We start from the raw sequence: 25,738 nt of genomic DNA on the forward strand, positions 1-25,738 counted from the left end.
AATTTAAAAAATTCTATTAAAAAGTGAAGAATCATAAAAAAAATCAGAGTATACAAACATCATTTTATTTTACCTTAAAACATGTTTATTCTCCAAAATGTTTAATGTAGAACATAGATTTTTTTAGGATATAAATCTAATCATATTCATAAGATCTTTTATCCCCTCTTTTACATAAACCATACACATAATATATCATCTATAATTTCCATACACGGCATCTGAGTTCAAAATTCTTGTGGATTTCTCTAATTTTAAAATAAATGCCACAATGATGATGCTGTGATGGTTAATTTTAGGTGTCAGCTTGCCTGGGCCACAGAGAGCCCAGACATTTGGTCAAACATTATTCTGGATATATCTGTGAGGGTGTTTCTGGATGAGATTAACATTTGAATTGTTAGACTCAAGTAAAGCAGATGTCCCTCCCTAATGTGGGTGGGCCTCATCCAATCAATTGAAGACTTGAATAGAACAAAAAGGCTGAGTACAGTAAGTCCCCTACATATGAACGAGTTCCATTCTGAGAATGGTTCGTAAGTTCAACAAAGTTAGCCTGTAATAGGTTTATAATACTTTCACACAAATAATACATAAAAAATAAACAAAAAATAAAGAAAACATTTTTAATCTTACAGTCCAGTACCTTGAAAAGTACAGTAGTGAAGTACAACAGCTGGCATCCAGGGGCTGGCATCGAGTGAACAGGCAAGAAGAATTACTGACTGGAGGAGGGAGAGGAGGTGGGAGATGGTAGAGCTGCAGGATTGTCAGCAATAGGGGATGGAGGGCGAGCTGCAATTTCACTCACACCTGACATTGATGGCACAGGTTCTGGTTCCTTGCTGGATTCAGTTCGATCTACCCTCTCGAAGAAACGATCCAGTGATGTCCGGATAGTAACTCTTTTTTTCTCCTCATAAATGACACGGTAGCACTGGATTGCATTCTGAACGGCTGCTGCAACCTCGGTGTACCATTCTACATTTGGATGCTGTACCTCAAAAACGAACAGTGCCTCCTCACATAAAGAAAATCCCCTTGCCATTTCCTGTGTCACGAATCTCTTCAGTTCTTCAGTTACTTCTTCCTCTTGTCTCTCCTCGTCCTTTCTCTGGGCCTCCAATTCCAACAGGTCTTCATTAGTAAGCTCTTCGTGTTGCACAGCAAGGAGTTCAATGAACTCTGCAGATCTAGCTTGAAATAAGAATACTGTACTACTGTACTCTATACAGTACTGTACAGTAAAGTACACAAAGCACAACCACTTGGAAAGGATGTACACATGTGACAATGTACGCCAGACACATGAACTAATTTATGTGATTGGACACGTGAATGCACTTTCGCATCTTTGAAAGTTTGCAACTTGAGGTTCGTATGTAGGGGACTTGCTGTAAAAGGGAATTCCTCCTGCCCAACTGTTTGAGATAGGACATTGGTATATTCTGATCTCTGGTCTCCAACTGAAATATTGACTCTTCTTGGGTCTTAACCCTGCTGGCTTTCAGACTGGAACTACACAGTCCTCCTGTGTCTCCAGCTTGCCAACTGCAGATCCTGGGACTTCTCAGCTTTCATAATTCTCTGAGCCAATTTCCTAAATATTTTTCTATATATGTAATGTATACATACACTACTGGTTCTGTTTCTCCAGAGAACTCTGACTAATACAGATGTCTAAATTTTTAATAATTAATTATTCTTTATAACCCTGTCTTTCCAAAGCATTCAATTACTCATAAAAACAATTTTCTTTCTTCCCACACTCACGTTTTACTAGTATACATGCTCTTTAATTAAAAGATGAAACTTTGATAACAGCTACACTGTCATGATCAGTTTGAGAATAAATTCAAGCTGTGGAAATAGAAGTACATGGAAGATCCAGTGGAAGGAAACAGTTCTGGCTATAAATGCGGGGAGAGGGTAAACCCAATCATGAACAAGCATGTTACCTTGAAAATCAAGGTAAGGTATTGTAACCCAGCCTGGTATGCTTCTCAAGATACTAGATCAACAACCTATGGAGTGATGTATTAGATCTTCCACTTCACTTTTGGAAAATCTGTCTTATTTGTGTAAAGTAAGACTGGCGAGCCAAGGCTTTGAGGTTTTAATAAAGTCATCATCTGGTACCGCAATCTACTGCCAAAGATCCAAAATATTCCAGACCAGCTCAGGGTTTCATTTACTCCTTATTCAGGCCACCTTACTGGTGTCTGCATATATTCTCTCTCTCTCTTCCTCTTTCTTAAAGTCTTCAGGACATATATCCTTCAAGGCCATAGCTTTTTAAATCTTTTCTTGCGGGACACTTTCTCTCCTGGTGAGAATTTCAGGTACTCATGCAGAATGGATTGTCACCATTCATGTTGCCACCGTCAAGATAACGTGGCTCACAAGATGTCTTGGTCTAGACCCATAATACATTGCAGTTTTGGTGAAAGGAAGAAAGGGGTTTTGAGGTGGTATGGAAACCAAACTAGAAAGAAATGATCAGAGGATCCAAGCTGGATAATGAACTTAGAGAAAAGGGAAGGGCTAAGTGTTTGAAAGTGAACGGAAGAGGTAATGGTTAGAAAAGAATCTTTCCCTTGTGAGAAGCAGAATAAGTGATTGAAAGTGATGATGAAGCCTGTGGAAAGAATGAGGAAACACCACTTGGAAACATATTTGAAACGAATTTGGAAATCACAAGGCCAAGGATCTTGAAGCCAGTGTGTTTAATATTTTCACATAATGAGCTTATTGTTGATTAAAATTTTCAGTTACTTTTTATGCTAGTGCTTTTAATAGTAGAAAATATTTTCATCATAATACATCTAAGAAAGCTAGGATTTTATGTTTCTGGATAATTACCCCAGATCTCTACTTCAGTTTATGGTGAGCCTATGTAGAAGCCAAAAAATCAGAATGTTAATTCATTGTGATTTTCTAATCTAGGAAGAATATAAAACAATGTCCCTTGAATTCAGCTAATTGTCCATATACCTCAAGGTTAGAGCACTTAAAATCACATGAAGGGAGGGCTTTTGAGAGGGAAGAGGTATCTTCCAGTGTATAATCTTCAAAAGTTCTTGTTGCTCCTAAATATCTTTTGTTTCTGACTAATAAACTATTGCAATCTATGATCTAAATGTACCAAGTGTGGGGCTTAAATAGCCTATTGACAGTGTCGAGTTCCAAATATCTATTGCTCATTAGTAGAATATACATTAGTAATTAGTTCATTATGATTTAGAAATTGTTTAAATAAGAATGAAGCCATTATTAAAGGTCATTATATAAGATGTCTGCATCGTTGCCCTTGGGACCTCACTGTTTTTCAGGGGCATCAGTAGTGGAAGGCAGTAGGCAAATGTGGGAAGTCAATAGAAACTTCAGCCTGGAAATCAGAAGAGAAAAGTAGGACCAAAGAACCAGTGATTGTTATGTAATCAATTAGGTTGGTTTTGTTTTGTTGGTTTTGTTTGTCAGTACTTCCATCGAGCTAAATAACAATTTCCTCCCCAGTCTTTATCTCACAGGTTTAAAAACAATGGTCAAAGACCCTTTGGGACATATTCAACCTCCACTGCCCAGATATGACTTTAATTCCTGCATGACCCTGGTTCTTTTTCCTATTTTCCTACCTGGTTATGTGAAGATCTGTCTTGTCATTTCATGTGTTTGAGGTCTTCTGCTGGTGTTCAGTAGGTGTTCTGTGAGAATTATTCCATTTGTAGATGTATTTTTGATATATTTGTAGGAGGAGGTGAGCTCCACATCCTACTACTCCCATCTTGATTGGAGACGCTGGTTCTGATAGCTTTAGAAAACTATAAAATTGCACACTGATAATCATTACCTAAACCTGCTGCCCACTCATTTGACTCTAATCTTGACACTGCAATTCCCTGTTGCCTATAGTCTCTTGAGTCCCACATTACACCGTATACTCTAGACACACTGGAAATAGTAGGAGACATTTGAGGCACTCCACTTTCAAACCAAGTCTTCAGTAAAAATGATGCTCCAATGTACAATCTAAACTTCTTTCTTTTAAAATATTCTTTTGAGAGTCAGGATCTTGGGGCTGGATTTACCACAGCTAAATAAAGATGAGGGGAAAAAAAGCTATATATATATTTCCAAAGTGTGTGTGTGTGTGTGTGTGTGTATATATATATATATATATATATATATATGTGATATATGTATCATCTGTATAATTGCTTTAAACTCCAAATTTCTTGTGCCAATATATAAATAACAGACGTGGTTTACATTTCCTAACTTATAAAATAGGAGGGATAAAGTATTTATTTTTCTAAGTGCTTTAAATCATAGCTAATGATAAGTAATTACAAGTAATCTCTCAAGATGAAAAACATCATTTAAAAACATAATTTTTTATGATTTAACTTTTTCATTGCTCTAAAGCGGGTGCAGAAATATACCTTCTATTACTGTGGGCAAACTACTTTCCTTAAGTCTCACTATTTGAAATAAACTTTGTCTCAGTCTAGTTTGAGGAAAGTTCAGCCTTGACTGGTAACCTTGACTGTTACTACCTTTGTGTCACTTAAGAAAGGAAAATGTAGCAAAAAAAAAAGAAAGAAAGATACAAGTGAACTTATTTACAAAACAGAAACAGACTCACAGATGTAGAAAACAAACTTATGGGGAAGTTCACCAAAGGGGAAATGTCAGGGGGGACGGATAAACTGGGAGTTTGGAAATGACATATACACATGACTTCACTACTTTATTTAAAATAGATAGCCAACAAGGACCTACTATATAGCACAGGGAACTCTGCTCAATATTCTGTAACAACCTAAATGGGAAAAGAATTTGAAAAAGAATAGATACATGTATATGTAAAAAAAAAAAGAAAAAGAAAAAGTAAAAATTGAATCAAATCAAAACCCTATAAATAAATCACATATGAAAACTGAGCAAATCATCATTGTCATATATATAAAAAGAATGACATTTCAAGTCAATGAAGAAAATATGTATCATACACTGAATAGCATTGTGACAATGTGGGAAACCATCTGAAAAAAAAAAGTTGGATATAACCTCATAGTTTATAACAAAGTAAATTTCTGTTGAATTAAAAAGAAAAAGCACAACAGTAATTGCTCTGGGTCACAAAGCACTCTTTGAACTTTTGTTACTAATCAAATAACAAAATGAAGCTAAGCCATAGTTTGGGGAGTCCAGAGTATGATACAGTGGTTAAGAACACAGGCTTTGGAGTCAGACAGACTACCGCCACAGGGCACTGCATTACTATTCCAAAATATTTGCCCCCTACTGTCTCTGCCCATGGGGGATATGCAAATCCTATCACTTTCTTGGTCAGTGGAATGTGAGAAGGAGTGATCCATTTCATGGTCAACCGCCTGTGCTCTTTCTCCTCTGCCTTGGGACCAGTGATGTCCCAGATAAAGACTACTCCTTCAGCTCTAATCCCTGAATGAAGGGGGAGTGAAGCAGGGCCACAATTCCCTTGTAACCAATATTAACATAAGTGAGAAATAAACTTTAATAAACTTTGTTAGCATAAACTATTGAGATTTGGGGATATTCTTACCATTAAACTAACCTGTTCAGAATGATACAGAAAATTGTCCCAGAAGTAGAACTCTGCTGGTAAAAAATGCTTGAAATATGTGACTTGTTTTGGGACTGGTCAGAGGGTGGCAAAGAGACTGTCATTGTAGGCGGGAAGCCATTGAATGCAGTAGTGAAACAATTAGCAAACCCGTTGCCCACAGTAGCTTGGAAAGCAGATAATGTATTTAATTAACTTGTAACTTTAGGTGATGAGATGGGAAAATAGAATGTTTGTAGCATAAACTGGTCACTATTGGTTGTATTTGATAAGGTACTTGAAGATAGAGATGAGCTCAAGAAAGAATCAACTGATTTATAAGAAGAAGTAAAAAGGAATAGAGAGAATCCAGAAATTCTGGGACTTGTGTTAAAAACCAAAAATGAGAAAACTGAGAAAAGCTTTGAGCTACAGGACTGATTAAAACCCCAGTTCTTGGCAAAAACCAAACGAAGGATGTGGCTTCCATATTCTTTGTTGAAATCTGAATCAGTTCAGCTGGTCTCCAGGAAATTCTTTCAAACAGAAAACATGGTTCAAGGTAAAGAGACTTCCAGACTATCCCACAGAAGCCTGATAGGCTCAAATTATTAGCCATTAAAGGGCACATATGTGGAAAAGAACTGGTGGTGTGACTACTGGCATATGGAACTGACTGGAATTAAACAGATACAGAGCTAATCTTCTGGGGGCAAGAAGCAGGCAGCCAGAGCTACACGACCTCTAAGGAGCACCGTTTCCAATGTATTTTTTAGATGAAACCAAGGAGGAAAAGGAAAACAAAGGATCACCTGGAGGGGAGAGACAAGGCGACTGAGAACATTGAGAGCAGTCTCCTGGAGAGCTACTTCCAGGGAACAGAAACAGTTAATAGAGGAACGTTCCCCACCTCTAGGGTGAGGGACTCTTGCAAAAACTGCCGAGCGTCATTCCAGAATTCTTGTGGGCCAAGGACCGCGCTGTGTGGTTTCCCTTTGTCTTCCTTCCAAACGGGAGAATTTATTGCCATTATCCTGTTCCTATGCCGTCAGTCTATGTCAAATGTGCAGTGATATGCTGATAAATGTGGTACAATTTTCTCTAGTGAAAAAAGCCGCATTGTATATAGCATTTGCCTCTTTCTGTGGTGTAAATACTCCAATGACGACCAATTTTAAACTACCAATGTGATGTTTGCAAAATTCCTGAAAATTTTAACAATCGACTCTCCTAAGGATAAGCTAGTTCCAACACACCACTGGTGTGAGGATGAAGCAGACATATTTAATTTGACTGACCGATTGATTGTTCATAGGTCTCAACAACCACAGGAGCAATACCCAGACTAGGTACAGACCCTCACAAAATCCTAGACTTTCAGTCTGGCCTTATGTCAAGATAAGATTTGGGGGTTGACTCCAATAAAGGAAGAAGCAAATGGCTGTAACCCAGATTATAGACTTTGGTAAAGTGTGATTGTGTGCAAAATACATGCTGCCTCTCTATGGAGGGATGATATATCCCCACCCCACTGAGGTCGGACTTGCTCAGGTGTCTTGCTTCAGGCTGTGAGAAGAAGGGATATGAACTTCTGAGCAGACCATAAGGTCCCGGAAAGGGCTGCCTCAATGGGTGGGATCCTGGAGTGAGCAGGGCAAGGAGCAGAGCCACACCAGAGCTGCTGCCAACAAATAATAAGTACACCTCTGTAGTGAAGAGCCATGGAGTGTTTATTGTCTGATTGTTTTTATTTTTTGTTTTTAACTGCAGCATGGTCTGATGACATAATTCCTTAATAGCTTTGCTAAGATAATTACTTCTCTCAGCCTCTTCTGTAGGGAAGGGAATAATGATACCTACCTCATTAGGGTTTTTGTGATGACTGAAAAAGTTAAAATTTGAAAATGTCTTAACACATAGGAACCCAGGAAGTGAAATTTGTTGTGATCTGGGGATGAAGATGTTGATGATGTCCTATCTTTGGAATTTCGTACTGTGAAATGTTGTGGCATGGGTAGTATGTAGTGAGAAGCATTAATCTTCAGGAAAAACCCCAAGGGAGCTTTCTGTTTAGAGAAATAATTTCCCATAAAAGCCTCCAGATAATAAACATTTTATCAATATTAAATCTTGATGGAATCAAAATACCTGTGCTGGAGCCCAGTATTATCACTTAAAATCCAGGTAACCTTGGGCAAGCACCTAGACCGTCTTGAGCCTCTATCTTTTCTGTTAAATGAGCAGGATAAAATCTGCCCCACCCAACTCAAGGGATCTTTACCAAAATGCATGAATTTTATCTGAAAGTGCTGTATAAACTGTCAAGTGCTATAGTAATGTAAGAGCTTATAAATAGTTAACAAATTATCTACTTAGTTTTCCCTATTTATGTTCCACATTAAAAAATAACTCCTTTCTATTTCCTGCTTTTCTAAGGAAAAAGACTGAATCTTTTGTTGACATGTCAGTTTCTGCAAAGAAAAATGCCATTTGACTTGTGTGCGCTGAAAATATTATTCTAGGTCCCCCTTTACCAAAACAACCTAAAGGAATACATTCTGCCAGATCATTCCTAATGAGCTGGAGCCTGTTGTGTTCCCACAGTGAGGATATGAGGCCAATTTCCTTTGTGCACCTTATAGGATGCAGTTCCAGAGTGGATACTCCACCTTGCTTTTTAAAGAAAGTTGTAGCTTTTGAATGTTGCAGGCTAGTAACCACCTCTGACACTTTTCTGAGAGCTTCTAGAAGGTAAAAGTGGTACAAGAATTGGTATCACAGCCTCTGGGAAAATTCTTTTCAAATTGTGCCCAAATTGTGCCAATATATATCTGATTTTAATGGGTATGCAGTTTCATGTTCAGACTTAATACTATTCTATATATTTTGAGAGGATTTTTTAATAAAGAAAAATATATTTTAAGAAATGATCTTTGTATTAAATAAGTCTGGCGTCAGACTGACTTGAATTTATATCCTGCCAAGGCTGCTTACTAGCTGTGTGATCTTATGCAAGTTACTTCACCTCTCTGAACTTTAGTCTCTTCATCTGTAGACTAGGAATAATAATAGGATCTATCTCATAGAGCTCTATGAGGATAAATGAGCAATACAAGTGAAGTATTTAGCACATTCCTGGGCTCATAGTTAGAGTTCAATACAAATTCTGTCATACTTTACTGAGTTACTCGTTTTTTGCTTATGTAAACAGGGGAAGTGGTTTTGTTTTGTTTTGTTTTTAGACTTTTACTGCTTATTTGCTTTAGTAACTCTTTCCTTAAAATAGCCAATTTTTCCTATTTATTATTACTTGTATTCACAGCCACTATCTGGCCTAAAATGTTATTTGAATAGGCAACATTTCAGTCTTGGTTGTCTCTATTCTAAATTGTGTGATGAAGTACAGAAACACACACTACTTTCTCACACGGATACGAATCTATAGAGAGTGCATCAGAAAAATTTTTTTTCAATTTTGTATATTGCTGTTCCCTGTTTATGTATTCATTTTATTGGTTGATTCATCTTTATTGTTAATTAAACCCTTAAATTACTATCCAAATTGGAATTAAAGTAAAATGACAAAGGCATTTACATTTCAAAACTAGACATTCCACAAGTACAATTAATCTCAGAGCACTAAAAAGAAAGAAAAAATCACATGAGTGTTAGAATCCTAGATCCAGCAAGAAAAGTAGCTTGTGAAATAAGCTGTGTGGTAGTGAGCTTTAGCCAGGGCATGAGGCAAAACGTTCTACCTATGGAGAATGTTGGGGGTCCGCTGCTGAATGAATGGGGCTTGGGAAAATAAATAAGGCTGAGGAAAATAATGAAAATGAAGCCTTTTTCCTCACCTCATTTTCAGACCAATTATAAATTATATTTGATCATAATCTCCAATATTAGAAATTTCATCAGTTTATTTTTATCATGCGCTAGCATATTCTTTCTCCTTCTTGGGAATAAATGGTCTGTTTTGGCCCAAGCCTTTCATTTTGCAAAATTACAATTCCTTTTGCATCTCTCCTGCTACTCCATATCACTACAGAATATTTGTTAAGTACAGGAAAAATTCATGTTTTCCTCCTGCTTGTCAGGTATAATGTGGAAGAAGGACTAATGAAAACCATTTTTCATGCTTATTCAACAGAGACCTTTAAAATGAAATGAATAAAATGCTTTTTGCTTAAATTGAAACCCGCCCAAATGTTTCTGTAGAGAGACTTTTTTTTTTTCAAACTAAACAAGCTGACCTCCCATTTGTTTAGATAACCATTTCTCACATTTCCTTGCGAGTGACTTACTCAAGACGGTAAACTCAGCATGTTGACTAGGTCTTTACAGCACCATTAACCATCTGGACTGTGAAAGAAGTGGTCCAATTCGAGGTGAGGAGCACAGACTCCGTGATGCAGTCTGTCACCTCATGTCACTCACAGCCGAAACTGCCTCCAAATTGGCTTCTGGATGAAGGAGAAAGGCAGACTCAGAAAGCAGGGTGGTATAGATGGGGTTCTGGTATCTCTGGCTTCATCCCTCTGTGGTATTCAGTTCATTCTTATTTTATTTGAGAACAGGTCTCTGCAGTAGGACTCTTTGCTCAAATCCATATTCTGAACTCCCTGAATCCAGGTATGATCCAGACTAGTGGCTGCAGACAGGGTTTAACAGGAGGAATTTGGAGAGACAGAGAACTGGGAAGCTGGCTCAGAGGCTGCTGGGCTTGTGTTGTTGAAACCAAGTTTGTGTGCCCAGTGAACAGTGAGGCCAAACAAATGGAAACACCTGAGCTTGGAGCAGAGAAAATTTACTGCAGGGCTAAGCGAGGAGAATGGGTGGCTTATGCTCAAAAAGCTCAAACTCCCTGATGGGCTTCAGCAAAGAGTTTTTAAAGGCAAAATTGGCAGAGGGAGGGCTGCAGAGTGTGTGACTTTCTTCTGTTTGGTTGGTGGAGAGGTAACAGGGGGTGTTCCAGGAATCTCAATCATCAGCCTTCTGGTTCCAACCAGTCTGGGGTCCACAAGCTTGTGCTTAGCCTGAGATTACCATCCTCCACCTGGGTGGGGGCCCCAGGTCCTGCAGAAGTTATGTATCGTATTGCTATGCATATCCCTTAAGGAGGATCCAGGACCCTGCCCATTGCTGTATGATTGTTTCTTGACTGCCTTTCCTCTGTTTCTTCATTCCCACACTTCCTTAATTATTGATTGCTTGAATCTGCCATTTGGAACTCAGGGAAGGCCTAGGAGGTTGAAGCTTTTTTCCTCCAAACAAGAAACAGGGGACACAGAAAGGCTTTTGTACCTGGGAGGGCCCCACAGGGCCTGCTCAGTTTCATTTGCACTTGAGGAAAATTGGAACCATATCCTTCAGAGACCAAGTGGGAATAAGATGAAATCTTGGCAAAGGAGGTGGGTGCTATGGGGGAACCAGGTATAGATAATGGGTTTGGAACCAAAGGAGTGAGAGTAAGTGAATTTAGAGTGGACTGTGGGAGGCCAAATCCACAGTGATTCATCAGTCTCAAGAGCATCTGTGGGAAAGGAGACCATTCAAATAATCAAGACTTTAATGGCAAGATCATGATCAATGAAAATGAGATTTCTTAAAACCCAACTTTCTGTCTATTTCACACCTGCCCTTGTATCTACTCAGCTGAACATGGCTTGAGAAAAACATACAAACATGCTAACTGGTTTAAGTTCATGAGCTCAAGTGGTTCCTCGGAGCAGCATGGAAGTAATATTCTACCTCCAGTCCAGGTAATAAGTCATCATCTCTTCTCTCTTCATTCTAGTTCTAGGTGATAACTTTTATTCCTATTTCACTGAGAAAATAGAGGCAATCAGAGGATTGTCTCACATGTTCCCACCATCACCCCTTCCCACCCGTTTGTGCCCAGGCACTTTGTCTTCTTTCTACTTCAGTAGATGAAACTATTATTTTCCACTCAGAGATGAACCCCTCCCACCCTCCCACCAATGCATCAGATCCTATTTCTTCTAATCTACCTGATACATCATGCCAGGCATTCCACCCTGCCCTTCCTGGGTATTCCTCTGTTCTCATTCTGATGGATCATCCTCATCAGCATACATCCACTTTGAATTTCTCCATATCCCACTCCAACTACCATCTCATTTTGCTGCTCCCAAAAAACTTTTGGCTTTAGTCTTCCCCACTCCACAAAATGGCTCCTGTCAAGGTCAGCAATGGCCTCCATGTTGCTAAATCCAATGGTCAATTATCAATCCTTATCTAACTTGATCAGCAGGATTTGACAGTGTGGATTTGACTCTCACCTTGCAGTATCCCTTTTGCTTGGTTTCTGGAACACTGTACACTGCTGACTTTTCTACTAATTCATAGCTGTTCTTCTCAAGCTCCTTTGTCTGCCCTTCTTATTTATCATACTTATAAACATTGGAGTGCCTCAGAGTTCGGTCCTTGGAAATTTCCTCTTCTGTACCCGCACTCACTCTTTAGGTCTCTTGTGTCACATTGTTGTAAATACTATCACTATGTTGATGGTTCCTAAAATTATTTCTCTTGAACTCTAGACGCATATACCCAACTGTCTATTCAACATCTCAACTTGGATATCCCATAAAAATTTTAGTGTTGTAAAACCAAACTCTTGCTATGCCCCTTGAACATGTTACTCCTGAATTCTTCTCTAATCAGTAAATAGTAACTCCATGCTTTCAATTTTCTTCCTATCTAAAATCCCTCATTTAAACCATCAGTATACCCAACGTTCCTACTTTCAAAATGTATCCAGAATCTGACTCCTGCTACCAAAATGGTTCAAATAATTGTCATCTCCCTTCCTGGATAATTGCAATATTCTCTTACTGGCTTTGCTGCTTCTACATTTGTCCCAGTGGTAGACATTCCTAGTGCTCATTGAAATCTGGTTCTCCTTTCCTCCTGAGAGGACTCTATTTCTTGGGTCTTCTGACTAGTTCTTTGCAACGGAGTGTGAGTAGAAGAAAAAGTTGTCTGTGGACTTTCCAGTTCACTTTCTCCTTCTTAATGAATATGTCAGCTGTGTTAAAATAATAAAGCCACAAGTAGAGGCTGGATCATCATGGATCCAGCTGAATCACCATGCAGAGGATGGCCAGCTGGAGCATCACCAGACAACTTACTTCACATTTCAAATGAATGTCAGTTAAATCATGTCTCTGTATTTCACTCAGAGTGAAAACCAAAGTCCTTAGAGTAGCCTACAAAATCTGTATAATTTTCACAATTAGTTCTCTGCACTTATCTCCTACTCCTCTTCCCTTTGTTCACTCTGTTCCAGGCACACTGCCTCTGGGTTAGCCTTAGGACACCATGCACAATTTTGCCTCAAGACCTTTGCTCTTACTGTTTCCTCTACCTGCCATGTTCCCAAGATATCTGTATTGCTTGCTTCTTCATCTTCCTTGGGTCTATTCAGAAATGATAGCTTCTCAGAAAGGCCACAATTTATTTAAAATTGCAACAGCTTAGAACTTCCCAGCACATTCTGTGCCTTAGTTTCCTCTTTAGTATGTTTAGCTGTGTGGCATATTATATATTTCACTAGTTTGTTTATTTATTGCCTAGCTTCCCCAATTAGAATGAATGTTTCATCACAGCAGGGATAAGTTATCTTTTTTTTTTTTTTCTAATGATCTTTCATCAGTGCCTAAAATAGTGCCTGGTACAGAGTAGGCAGGCAATAAATGTTTGTGCAATGGATGAATAAATAAATGAAACCTTCTTTTTCCAACTGCAACATATGAAGATGACAAATGCTTATTTACATGCTTTGATTAGAATGGGTACAACATAATAGCAGAAATTCACATCCTGGCCTACCTATAATGCAAAGGTAATGCACAAAGAGTTCCAAATGTGAATCTGACCCTTCATATAATTTAGATCCAAGCCAAAGAGTGCAAGTTGTAAATTCTTAACTACTTACAATTAAAATAAACAGCAGTAGGCAAGGGCTTAATATTTTTTTCTATAATTGAATCTATTCATTTTTATAATATACCTACAATGAAATCTGGAAAGGATATTACACAGCCCATTAGTATATAATAATCATGCAGAAAATATATTGCACAATAAATAGAGTAGGGAATGAGGCGGAGATTATGTGTGTGATGTGTGTGCATGTAAGTGGGCGGTCAGTAAATGGTAATGAATGTCCCCTTCATGTTAAAGCTGTCACCCATTGAAGTTTTTTGCTATTTACACAGAGTTATTTTCATATCCGCAGTTTAATTGGGAAAATTCAAGACTTTAATGTGAAAAATGACCAAGAAAGTTCTTGGGGATACAACATATTGCCAAAAATGCAAATGTTATTAAACAAAGATTTTTCTTAAAAACATTTTTAATTGGCATTTTCCTAAAAATATTTAATGAAGTCTGCTAAAGGGTTTCTGTAGTATATAAACAGGCTGCTATAATGAACCATTGGGGAAGAACTTTTTTCTTGGGTTTTATTTGGATTTAGAACCTAAGAGGTAAGAATATGCACTTGAATTGCATGGAAAATCAGACCAAATAGCATAAGTGCCTTCTGCCTAGCAAATGAGATGGGGTTTCTCCAGCCTAACAGCCCAGAAGTTACTTCTGACCAACACTGCCTTTATATTCAGAGACCAATTTTCAGCTGAATTTTTCGGGGTATAAGGATTGTTAAATTGATATATGCCCTTGGGATTTTGTAAATATGAGCTATTTGCCAACCAAAAAAGACAATGCCTGTTTTTTTTTTTTTTAGAATTAGTTATGAGACAGTGTGGGAGTAGTAGAAGGACACTTGTGTTCTAGAACTTGTTCTGCAGTAAACAAAAATGACATCAATTTTTTAAGCAGTTTCTTTACCAAACAGGATGCAATGGCTATTTTTACTAACTCTTAGGGATTTTGTGAGCTCCAAAGAAGATAATAAATATTAAGGGCTATAAACAACTCTCTAGAAAAATCCAAAGTGATAGTATATGTTGTCATTTATAGTTGAAGATTCTGGTCACTTTCCAGAGTGGACTTTCCCTCCAAACCTAGGCAGAATCTGATCATCTTTACTTCATGCACAATAGTTTGTGGGATGATTTAGAGAGAAAGAAAGAGATTGTTTAGAATATGATTAGAATATAATATTCACTATCATCCTCCAGATTCAGGACAGATACGATGTCTAAGAACAAATGAAATCTTATAGTTCGTTTATTACATGAACAAATTTATCATTTGATCTTTTGTTCATTTCTTGTTGGCTCTCTAATTATGGCTGCTTGCTGAGCAATCATTAAGATCCTTGCTTGGTTCTTCTGACGTGATCCTACAGATATGCCTAAGTGACCAAAATGGTTTTACACAACAAGCATTATCAGGTTTCTATATGTGAAGAAAATCTAAGGTAAGATTATAACTGGAAAATGCCTACCCAGTGAGAAAGAATATAACCTCCAAAATGTCACATAAAAATATTCAAGACAAGAGTTGCTGGATTTTAGTGTATAAGGCTAGATAATTAGTAGGAAGTTTCTCTGTAGGGAATATGCATCTAGTCTTGGCAATCTGTGTATTTTCTGAAGTTTTTAGAAAAAGTAAATAAAAATTACATTCCTAACAGCACGAACAATTATTTAAAATGATCTTTCCCCATTTCTCCTATTTGTTCTTCAACCTGTCTCAATTCTTCCCTTTACTCACTGCTTTTCTAGATCTATTATTTTCTTGCACAGAAAGCTCTTTGCATTTTCTAATGTATAAATGTCTGGTTTTTCTTGGTTTCTTTTTATTCTCTTCAGACCAATATGACAAAAAATTTAGAGAGCAAAGAGTCAAGTTTACATAGAAACTTCCCATATAGTAGGAGAAGCTGCTCCATTACCTAGACAAAGGTCCCTCTACAACTGGAAGTCTATAAACAAATACAGATTAATTTTTTCCCCTTCTGTTTATGAGATACAGAAAACCAGAGAATTTTTCATTGTGGCCCTCACACCTAACCTCTTTGCCTGCAGACGTTCTTCATCTGCAAATGCTGTGTGTGATTTTAGCCCCTAACTGTTCCCTCCCACCCATTGGAATAAAGTTTATACTGTTGGCTGCTAAGCCACAGGATCAATCCTGCCTCTTCCAAGAACCTTCATTGACCAACTGTTCCCAAAGGTAGATGAGCTTTAGTTGACCCTTCCACTGTAAGCCTTATATAAAGTTACACTCTCTTGCCCTGAGTTAGAATATTCCTTTAGAGTCTTCTCTGTCTGGCATTTTCACAAACAGGCTTATGCTAATGGTGCTTTGGTTGATTTTCTTCCATATGCTTATCCAAACAGAGTGGGAGCCACAAGAATTAATGTACTGTTCTGTGATGAGTCTGGTGGGCTGAATAATGGCCTCCAAATATATTGAGATCTTAATTCCTGGAACTGGTGACTCTTGCTTTATATGGCAAAAGAGACTGCAGGGGTGATGAGGTTAAGGATCTTGAGATGTGGAAATTATCTTGGATTATATGAGTGGACCCAATGTACTCACAAGTGTCTTTACAAGAAGGAGGCAGATGGAGAATTCACACAGAAGAGGAGAAGGCAATGAGACCATGGAGATGGAGCCTGGAATGATGCAACCAAGATCTCAGGAATGCTGGCAGCCACCAGAAGTGGGTAGAGGCAAGAAATCTCTTCTCCTTCAGAAATTTTCAAGGGAGTGTGTCTCTGCTGACACCTTGAATTTGGCCCAGTAAAACTGATTTTGAACTTCTGACCTCCAGAACTCAAAGGGAATGAATTTTTTTTTAAAAAAATTTATTTTTTATTTAATTTTGGTTGCATTGGGTCTTCGCTGCTGCACCCGGGTTTTCTTTAGTTGCCTAAAGCAGGGGCTACTCTTCGTTGTGATGTACAGACTTCTCATTGCGATGGCTTCTCTTGTTATGGAGCAGGGCCTTAGGCATGCAGGCTCCAGTAGTTGTGGCACACAGGCTCAGTAGTTGCAGCTTGCAGGCTCTAGAGCACAGGCTCGGTAGTTGTGGCACATGGGCTTAGTTGCTCTGCGGCATGTGGAATCTTCCCGGACCAGGGATTGAACCGTGTCTCCTGCATTGGCAGACAGATTCTTTTTCTTTTTTTTTGCGGTACGTGGGGCTCTCACTGTTGTGGCCTCTCCCGTTGCGGAGCACAGGCTCCGGACACGCAGGCTCACCGGCCATAGCTCACAGGCCCAGCCGCTCCGCAGCATGTGGGATCTTCCCGGACCAGGGCACGTAACCCGTGTCCCCTGCATTGGCAGGCGGACTCTCAACCACTGCACCACCAGGGAAGCCCCCAGACAGATTCTTAACCACTGTGCTACCAGGGAAGTCCCATGAATGTTGTTTTTAAGCCACTGGGTTTGTGGAAATTTGTAGCAGCAGCAGTAAGAAACTACTTTGTATACAGAAAGTCTTAGTAAGTGGCAAACCAAATATTTTGGAGATCGGATGTTGATAAAACCAACTGTGCATAGCTGGGGACATTATTTATCACTTAATTACATTTCCATTTCCTTCTAAATTGGTCCATGTGTACTTATTTGTCATCTAAGAGAAGAAGAAAAGAGCTTTGTTTTTTGTGTTTTGTAGAATATAGTCTAGAAAAAATGTTTTTACACATCAAGTGTGCAGGCCCATTGCAAAAGAGAAAGTGGTAGATTGCACTACATATCTCCAATATCTATCCCCTTGAAATCAGGCAAATCCATGTGATTTGTTTTAACTAATGACACGTGCCAAGAGGTTTCATGTGTCCCTCCCATGTGGAAGCTTAAGAGACAGTACTTGCTTCCTCCTTCTCTTTTCCTTTTGCAGGACTTACTAGCAATGCTCTATGTCCCCAAATGAGGCTGACAGTGAAGAGCAGAGACCCCACTGCCCACCGTAGGCATGGAGTGTGAGCAGGAAACACAGACAACAACAGCTTTGGTGTTTCAAGCATAAGATTTGGTGACTCTGTTACTGTAGCACAATTTAGACCATCTCAACTGATATGCAGAAACAGCGTTTCTTGTCCCCAAATCCACCTTCAGTTTTTAATTCTGGAATCATCTCAAACATTCATATATATTAGATAGAAAGCCCTGTCCATGTTTCTTCCACAATATCTCTCAAAATATCCTTTTCTAGCCATGACCGCTACCAACACCTGTGTTCAGCAACTTCTCATTTCACTCTTGAACCACTACAGTTAAAGTATGTCCCTACATTCAGACCTTTCTCTGTAAGGTATCTCCTGCTAACAGCAGCCAGATCGCTCTTCAGAAAATGCTGCCTACCTTACACACCACCCCACGCAAAATTCACAGTGGCCTACTCTGGATTGAATGTGCACCCTCCAAATTCATATGTTGAACTGCCCTCCCCCCCAGTGATATAGTATTAGGAGGTGGAGCCTTTGGGAGGTAGTTTGGATTATATCAAGGCATGAGGGTGAAGCCCTCATGAATGGGATCAGTGCCCTCGAAGAGTCACGAGAGAGCTTGCTTCCTCTCTGCTGTCAGCCACGTGAGGATGTCGGCAATTTGCAACCCAGAAAGAGAGTTCTCACCAGAACATGACCATCCTGATCTTGGACTTCTATGAGAAATAAATTTATGTTGTTTATAAACCACCCAGCATATGGTACTTTGTTATAGAAGCCTGAACTGACTAAGGCAGCTCCCCATTACTTATAAATTAAATGTCTCATCCTTATCCCTTTTACAATGTAGCCATAGCTTTCTGTTCCAATTTTATCATCTTTTACATCGTATTATTTTTTCTCCACATCAGCCAGGCAAGTCTCCTTGCTCTCAATGAAATGTGTCACACAACTTTAGTTTTCAGTTCTGTCTTTCAAATGATACTTTTTATCTTGTTGTGTTTAATCCTAATAGGTGAATACTGCCTAGGTCTGGTAATATCTTGAAGTTTATTTCAAGTATTAGGTAAAGGTTTTCTAGTTAAACAGCTAATGTCTTTGCCTGAGTGAGAAAGAAAAGAGAGCTGGTCTGAAGACCAACGCTTTCTGGACTTAGCAATTTATCAGCCTGATGTGTGATGGCCCTCTCAGTTCATGTAATCACAATGCATATATATATGATTTATCAGAGCTGCCACAAATTATTGCTATGTTTAACTTATTCAGAATCTAGTTCTCTATTTATGTACCTAAATGACATACTAAACACAGGGAAGGAAAAAAATCTGTGTTCAATAAATTGAAACATGATTTGTTATATACCTCATAAAGTTTAGTGTCCTTTAGCTAGAGTCTATTTTTGATTGAACAAAGGGTTTAATTATTATAACCAACACCATTTCAGCATTATCTTCCCTTTGAAATATTGCAGTTAATTTTTCAGTCCAAGCAATTACTTATTTGTAAAAAAAAATTGGCTACCTTTGAGGCTTAAATTAAAGATGATAAAAATTAGCCATCTAAAACCATTTCAATTTTATGAAAAATAAAACTGAGTGCAATGTTTCAGCTTGAAAGCTCAGATGATCTTTAGGGGAAATTAGTGATGTTGCTAATAGTGGTTCCAATTTATAAGGCACTAGAAGGAAGCAATCAAAGAGGCTAAAACAAGATAAATAATCCTTAAAATGGAACAATTAAATAAAGATCAGTTGTGACAAAAACCATAAGATAATTTTCCTAGGCTTTAAAAGGCAATGTCTTCCTTTTTGTTAATTAGAAATAATCTACATATTATAATATGCAACTATTTACCAGGCAATGGAGTGTTTTCTGTTTATATGAAAATGAATGCATTTCCAGGTGAACTTCTATTCAACAGGGAAGGTGGCTAGGGTGATAATTTCTCATTTCTCTTGGTGTAACTTTGATAATCTCCAGGCTCTCCATCATTTTCTTCTTCAAAATTAAACTACATATATAAACCATGTGCATCAGAATTCAAAGTAGTGCAATATATTTTTTCATTTGGTACAGATATTAAAATACCTGCTTATTTACACACACAGCGGAGTGTAAATATGAAGTGAACAAAAAATGTCACATAGGGTTCTCTATGTGAGAGAACCCCTCATGTATTCTCCTTCATAACACTCCTGCCTGTATTTCAAACCTCATGAAAGGAACACTATTTACTGTGAGCCTGACAGATGTTGAACGTGCTGCTGTTACCTCATTTACATATGCAGATTAAAATGCTTTGCTTTGTTTTGCACTAGCTTGGTATCTTAATTTTGATAATCTCAAACTGTTGTTATTAGGTTTACAAGAAAAAAGTCAATTATTTCATAAAGAAATTTATCCACATAATATTTATCTATTCCTACATAGAATACATTTTAAATGTATATATTACTTTATTCTGTTCCATTATAGAGCGTCAGAATGATAATATTAGAAGCTCTCTTAATTCATATTGCTTTAAAATTCATGCAAATGGGCATAAATACAGGTTTTACACTTTTGTTTAGCATTTTCATGCATATTTATTCCCACATAAGTAAATACTTCTCACTTTCGAATTCCTTTTTTTCTTTCTGAGAAAGTAACAGGCCAGGAAATGAAACGGCAAGCAAAATAAATTTCTAGACTCCACCCATACATTTACTTTATTGGGATAAATAAAGTGCTGCGTTCTAGTATAACCTTCTTTCCTCAGGATATTACGGCTAGGAGAATGACAATAAGGGCTTCACTTAAGACCTTGGCTCTAGGTGGTCTGCAGTTTGTTCCTGGGGTACCAGCTCCCTGGTACCTCTCCCATCTCGGACCCAGAGATTCCCTCCCTGGCTGTGTCCCTTCTATGGGGTCTTCATGATGCTTGCTGGGGCCATTTGCCTTCCTCGTCCTCAGTCATAGCACCCAGGTGTTTCATGCTGGATAGACCCCTAAATCTTGTAGGTAAAAGGAAAATTTTTCTAAACATGAGAGCTCTTTCAAACATTCTTTGTCTGCCTGGTCTTTTTGAAACCTCAGAAAGTACTCTTCCAGCTTCTGACTCTCTTTTAAAGAACATATCCTAAATCCCTCCAAGAAGCAGGCTGGATGGCGGCAAGAGTTAATTGTGTTACTCTACCCTGTATCACAGTCTCTGCCTTCTCAACAATCACTTACATCTGGACACATGTTTTCTCCCTGAGAGAGCACTTCCTGCCCTCTAGGTAGGGTATTTTCTTTCCCCTTGGAGGGGGTTCTTTAGTCTGTCTTTGTTATTTTGAAAGTCTGAATTCCAGGCCTCCACTGTTTCTATAGGAGAGATAAAAACCTCCCTTGTACACATGGTTGCTGGGAGTGTTGTGCTACACTGAAACTTCAGCTACAATGGCAGTCACTTCCTCCCCTTCACCTCTCAGAATCTGTAATCACATTCACTTTAGGTTGCCAAGTTATTTTGCTTTGTTTTTTATCATGAAAGTCACTGATTGAATTTCCTCTATGAAGAAGGCATTGGGTAAAAAGACAGAGCTCCTAAGAAGATACTAATCTAAAGAGGAGAGAGGAGATACGTGCAGACAAATATAACAAACGAAGTTAGCATAGGCTGTCTTATATATCAAAGGCCCGATAAAGAAAATTAGTGTAGCTGCTGCTTAGAGGAAAGAGAGGTCAGCGAGGGCAGGAGTGGCTTCTGATGAGTTCTTAGAAAAGTATGTATCTAGCTGGGTTTTGAAGGACAGATAACACTTTAGGTTTAGTGAAGGCAGAATCATACTTCAGGCTATGGAAATTTGGGGAGAAAATGTGAAGTAAGAACATATATGTATAGGAAACAAAGAATAAGTCGAATTTCAGAATGGATGGAGGATTTGTTTAGTAGGAAACAACACTGAAAATAGTGGTGGGAGATGGTTCATAGAAGACCTGGTATTGCAAGCATTTAGACTCTTAGGCCAAACTGTGTTCCAATCAAACTATGGTCCCATCCCATGAGATCTTAATAATGATTCTCACAAAATGGTTCCAGAGTTAAAATGTCTGAAAAGCACTCTATTACTCTTTTAGATACTCACAGTGCATTTTAGTGCAGTAAAAGTTCTGAGAAGTGCTGAAATAAAGAAATCTGTTAAACATTGTTTAACCCAGAACTTCTCAGACATTTTGGACCATGGAACACGCCCTTTTTTCCCTCCCACAGAATACTTTTTTGCCTTTAGCAAAACTACTGTCCTAGGGAACAAAGCTGCCTTAGGCCCTATATGGATTTTGCAGGAATTTGAGGAAGGAACTATTCCCCTATACAAATGGAGATCTACAGAGTGGGATACCTGCATAATCTTGGAACCATTTGAATTTAGCAGGCCATTTTTTTTTTTTTAGCATTTTCTTTATAGAAATTGAGACTGTAAATATTAATGAATCGAGATGTATTTATGACAAAACTTTCCTGTGTAAAACAATGGATCTAGGTGTTACATGGAATGCATATACAAATACAATTGGTTACTACCCATAATAAACTTCAAGCACATGAGACTCATAAGACAATTTCATAAATAACTATAATATGAGGAGGAATATAATGTATGAGAATAAAGTTACAACAAAGTGCTGTGGGGTGAAGGTGTGGCAGAAGGGATGGACTTTCGCAAAAGAAGAGCATTTGGAATAAGAACATGGCTCAAGGAGGAACCAGGAGATACACTAATGGAAACGGAGTGAGTGAAGAAACCATCTGGTTCTGACCACAAATGTGGCAAACTAGCATCCTAACCCTCACACTTAGTGGGTTTGAGTTTGACTTACACAGTGTTGCCAACATTTAAAAATTCAGAGATTACATAAAATCTGGCTTTCTAGCACCTGTTGCAAATAACAAGACTTGTGAACAATAACCTGAAGCTGGGTAGAAACTTCCTCTTTAGGTAGAATTTGTGGACTCTGGGTTGCCATAGTCTCACCATAATCTGTTTTCTTGGGACCAAGTGTCTGGAGTTAATTATCACCTAGGTGATAGCTGTTTTTCTTACAGTATAGGTAAGAGGAAAGTGAAACTTTTCTTGTATCCGTGTTTCCATCAAAAGTGGGAAAATTAAAGACAGGCATGTGGGTCACAAATTTCAAGAACAATGGGCAAGACCATGTTAGCTGCAGGAGATAAGAATACTCTTATGTGTTTGATAGATGTACAAATGCAACTGTTTTGAAAGAATGTAACATAAGAGACCACTTCAGGGGCTTCCTTGGTGGCGCAGTGGTTGAGAGTCCGCCGGCCGATGCAGGGGACACGGGTTCGTGCCCTGGTCCGGGAGGGTCCCACATGCCGTGGAGTGCTTAGGCCTGTCAGCGATGGCCACTGAGCCTGCACGTCCGGAGCCTGTGCTCCGCAACGGGAGAGGCCACAACAGTGAGAGGCCCGCGTACTGCAAAAAAAAAAAAAAAAAAGAGACCACTTCAGTCATTTATGTCATCTGCTTGGCTCCTGTAAGCATTCGAGTTTGACTCATGCTGTAAGAGGACAAGGAAAGTGCTCTCAGGGAGTCAAAGGGAGGAGAGGATTTCCAAAAACAAGGATCAGCCTAGAAACATCAAGTGGGTTAAGAGGATTGAAAAATGGCCATTGGACTTGAATTTGGAAGCCATTGGTAAATGTAATGGTAAAAGTTCCTGTGGAATATGAGGGTGGAAGCCAATGATTGAGGAAGATGAAAAAGAGATGAAGGAACTAGAATCCATGAGAAATGCTTAATGCAGGGTTTCAGTGGAAGGTTTTTTGGTTTTGTTTTGACTGTTCGTTTTAAATGTAGAAGGGCTACATGAGTCTTTGGGCCACTATCCCTCTTCCTCTGGGGCATTCCCTGTCAAGGGAATCTCAAGCACAAAGACTGTGGTCAAATGGTAGAAAAATTATTGTTTTCATTAACTTGAGAGAACTTCCCAAACCTCTTAATGCAGAGCTTAAATTAACAACTACATTATAGCATACAGTTTAGATCTAATGCCAAACTGGAGCTTTCTACTTCTTTTTCCTTGTGTCTATGCCTATTATACATCTCAGATTTGAAGAGAGAATTTTACCATTGCATTGCAAGAAAAAGTGAATCTGAAGTTTATCCACTACTCCAAGTGTAAAAGGAACAAGATTGCAAGAGAGTAAGAATTTGCCCCAATGACTGGCTGCATAGCCTATGGTGGGAAAATGGCCTTTTCCTTTGAGAGATTGGAGAGGAGATGACCTGTACTTTTCTCTTTAAGAGTCGGGGTCCCTGTAGCTAAAAGGAGAAAAGGAAGCAGGAACAGGATGAGAAAGTATCTGAACTCTAAACTTCAGTACTGTCACTTTACTCGTTAGTAAAACGTGACCCAAGGAATGTTTGGATCTGGGCAGAAGGCTATTCCCCACAAAAATAACTTATATTCAATGTACATGACACTTCCTGCCCCTCATGACTGTTCAAGATCACCAGTATGTCCTTATCACGATACAATATACTAAGTGCATAAACCAGTTGCAGAAAGACAAATGTTGCATGATCCCCCTTATATGAGTTATCTAAAATAGCCAAATTCATAGAAGCAAAGATTGGTAGAATGGTGGTTTCCAGGGGCTGGGAGAAGGGAGAAATGGTGAGTTACTAACCCATGGACATAAAGTTTCAGTTAAGCAAGATGATAGCCCTTGAGATCTTTGGGACAACACTGTGCAGTGCAATGTATTGTACAGTTAAAAACTTAGTAGGGTAGATCTTATCTTGTGTTCTTTTCACAATAAAATGAAATAAAATAAAATGTAAAATAAGACAGTAAAAAGACAGCTTAGCATAGTGAAGCTTCCAAAGCAACTGACTGCAGATCTACCACTTGTGTGCTGTGCAACTTTGCCAAGGACTCTACTGTCTCCGAACCACCTTACGTCTACATGGAAGGCAGTTATGAGGATTGAATTTGACAGCAGATGTAAAGTATTAAATGCATGTTTAGCACATAATAGTATTCAATAAATTATACACATACACACCACATATTTATATGTGATTTTATAAACCTGAACAGTGGTATTTCCCAGACCATATTCTATGGAAACTACTTTCGATAAACTTATCTGAGAAAAATTGTTTCCTTACTGGGAAAGCAATGTATTTCACTGGGGGAAGAAACTGAGGTTGAGAAAGACTGAACACTAAATCAAAGCCCATAATTAATAAATGGCAGAACTGGAAATTGTCGTCTAGATGTGGGGTCAGTAAATTACCATCTGCTGGCCAAATCTGTAAATACAGTCTTACTGGAACATGTGCCCATTGTTTTATTGTCTGTGGTTGCTTCTCTGCTCCAATGGCAGAGTTGAGTAGTTGCTACAGAAACAGAATGGCCTGCAAAGTGTAAAATGTTACTACCTGACCTTCCAAGAGAAAGCTTGCCAGCACCTGGTCTAGAATAGACTAGCGTAGGAATGAAGTATAGTGAGCAGACATTGGAATAATCCCTATTACCAACAATGTTCAGTGAGATTTCAAGTAATTCAAGTATCCTAAACCCTACGTTCTCATGTGAAAACCCCTAATCTTGCGCTTTGTCTTCATTAACTGCTGTGGTACCTTTTTAGATGCACATTTGTATGCTCAGCAGGTATCTGAATATTATATCCTTAGGAGCAAAAATTTACACTGAATTGGAGTGGTTATAATAATTCATTTTCAGTTTCTGCTTTACCATTCACTTCTACAAGTATTTTACTGCTGGTTTATATCTTGAAAGTTCCCTTGGGTACCACGATTATGTTGAAGATGCTTCCAAACATGTGGCCATTCCTCATCCTGAGACCCTGTGGGGATTGAGCCTCCAGCCTTCTTTCTCTATTTGTAGCTTTCTCTAGAGACTCTGTAACAAGGAGGGCACAGCGTGATCAGAGTGATGCATTATCACAAAGTCAAATCAGATCTGAGACAAATGAAGAGAGAAAGAGATTAATGGACTCACTACTTAGAACACATGATAACCCAGTGATTTGCAAGTTCCATTCAAAGGGGAAAAGTGAGATTGGAAGATTCTGAGTAGACTTATGATAATTTTGCTATGGAAAGAGTTACTGTTCTGCCTTTTGTCTCTTTTCTGGACAAATGGCATTGCATGTTACCTGCTTGATTTAAGACTATTTAAATTTTTCTGAATTTAGTACCATCTTCCCTTCCTTCACAATTTCTTATAAATAAATTTGCAC

The sequence above is a fragment of the Phocoena phocoena genome, chromosome 11, assembly GCF_963924675.1.
Source record: "Phocoena phocoena chromosome 11, mPhoPho1.1, whole genome shotgun sequence".
NCBI classification, from domain to species: Eukaryota; Metazoa; Chordata; class Mammalia; order Artiodactyla; family Phocoenidae; genus Phocoena; species Phocoena phocoena.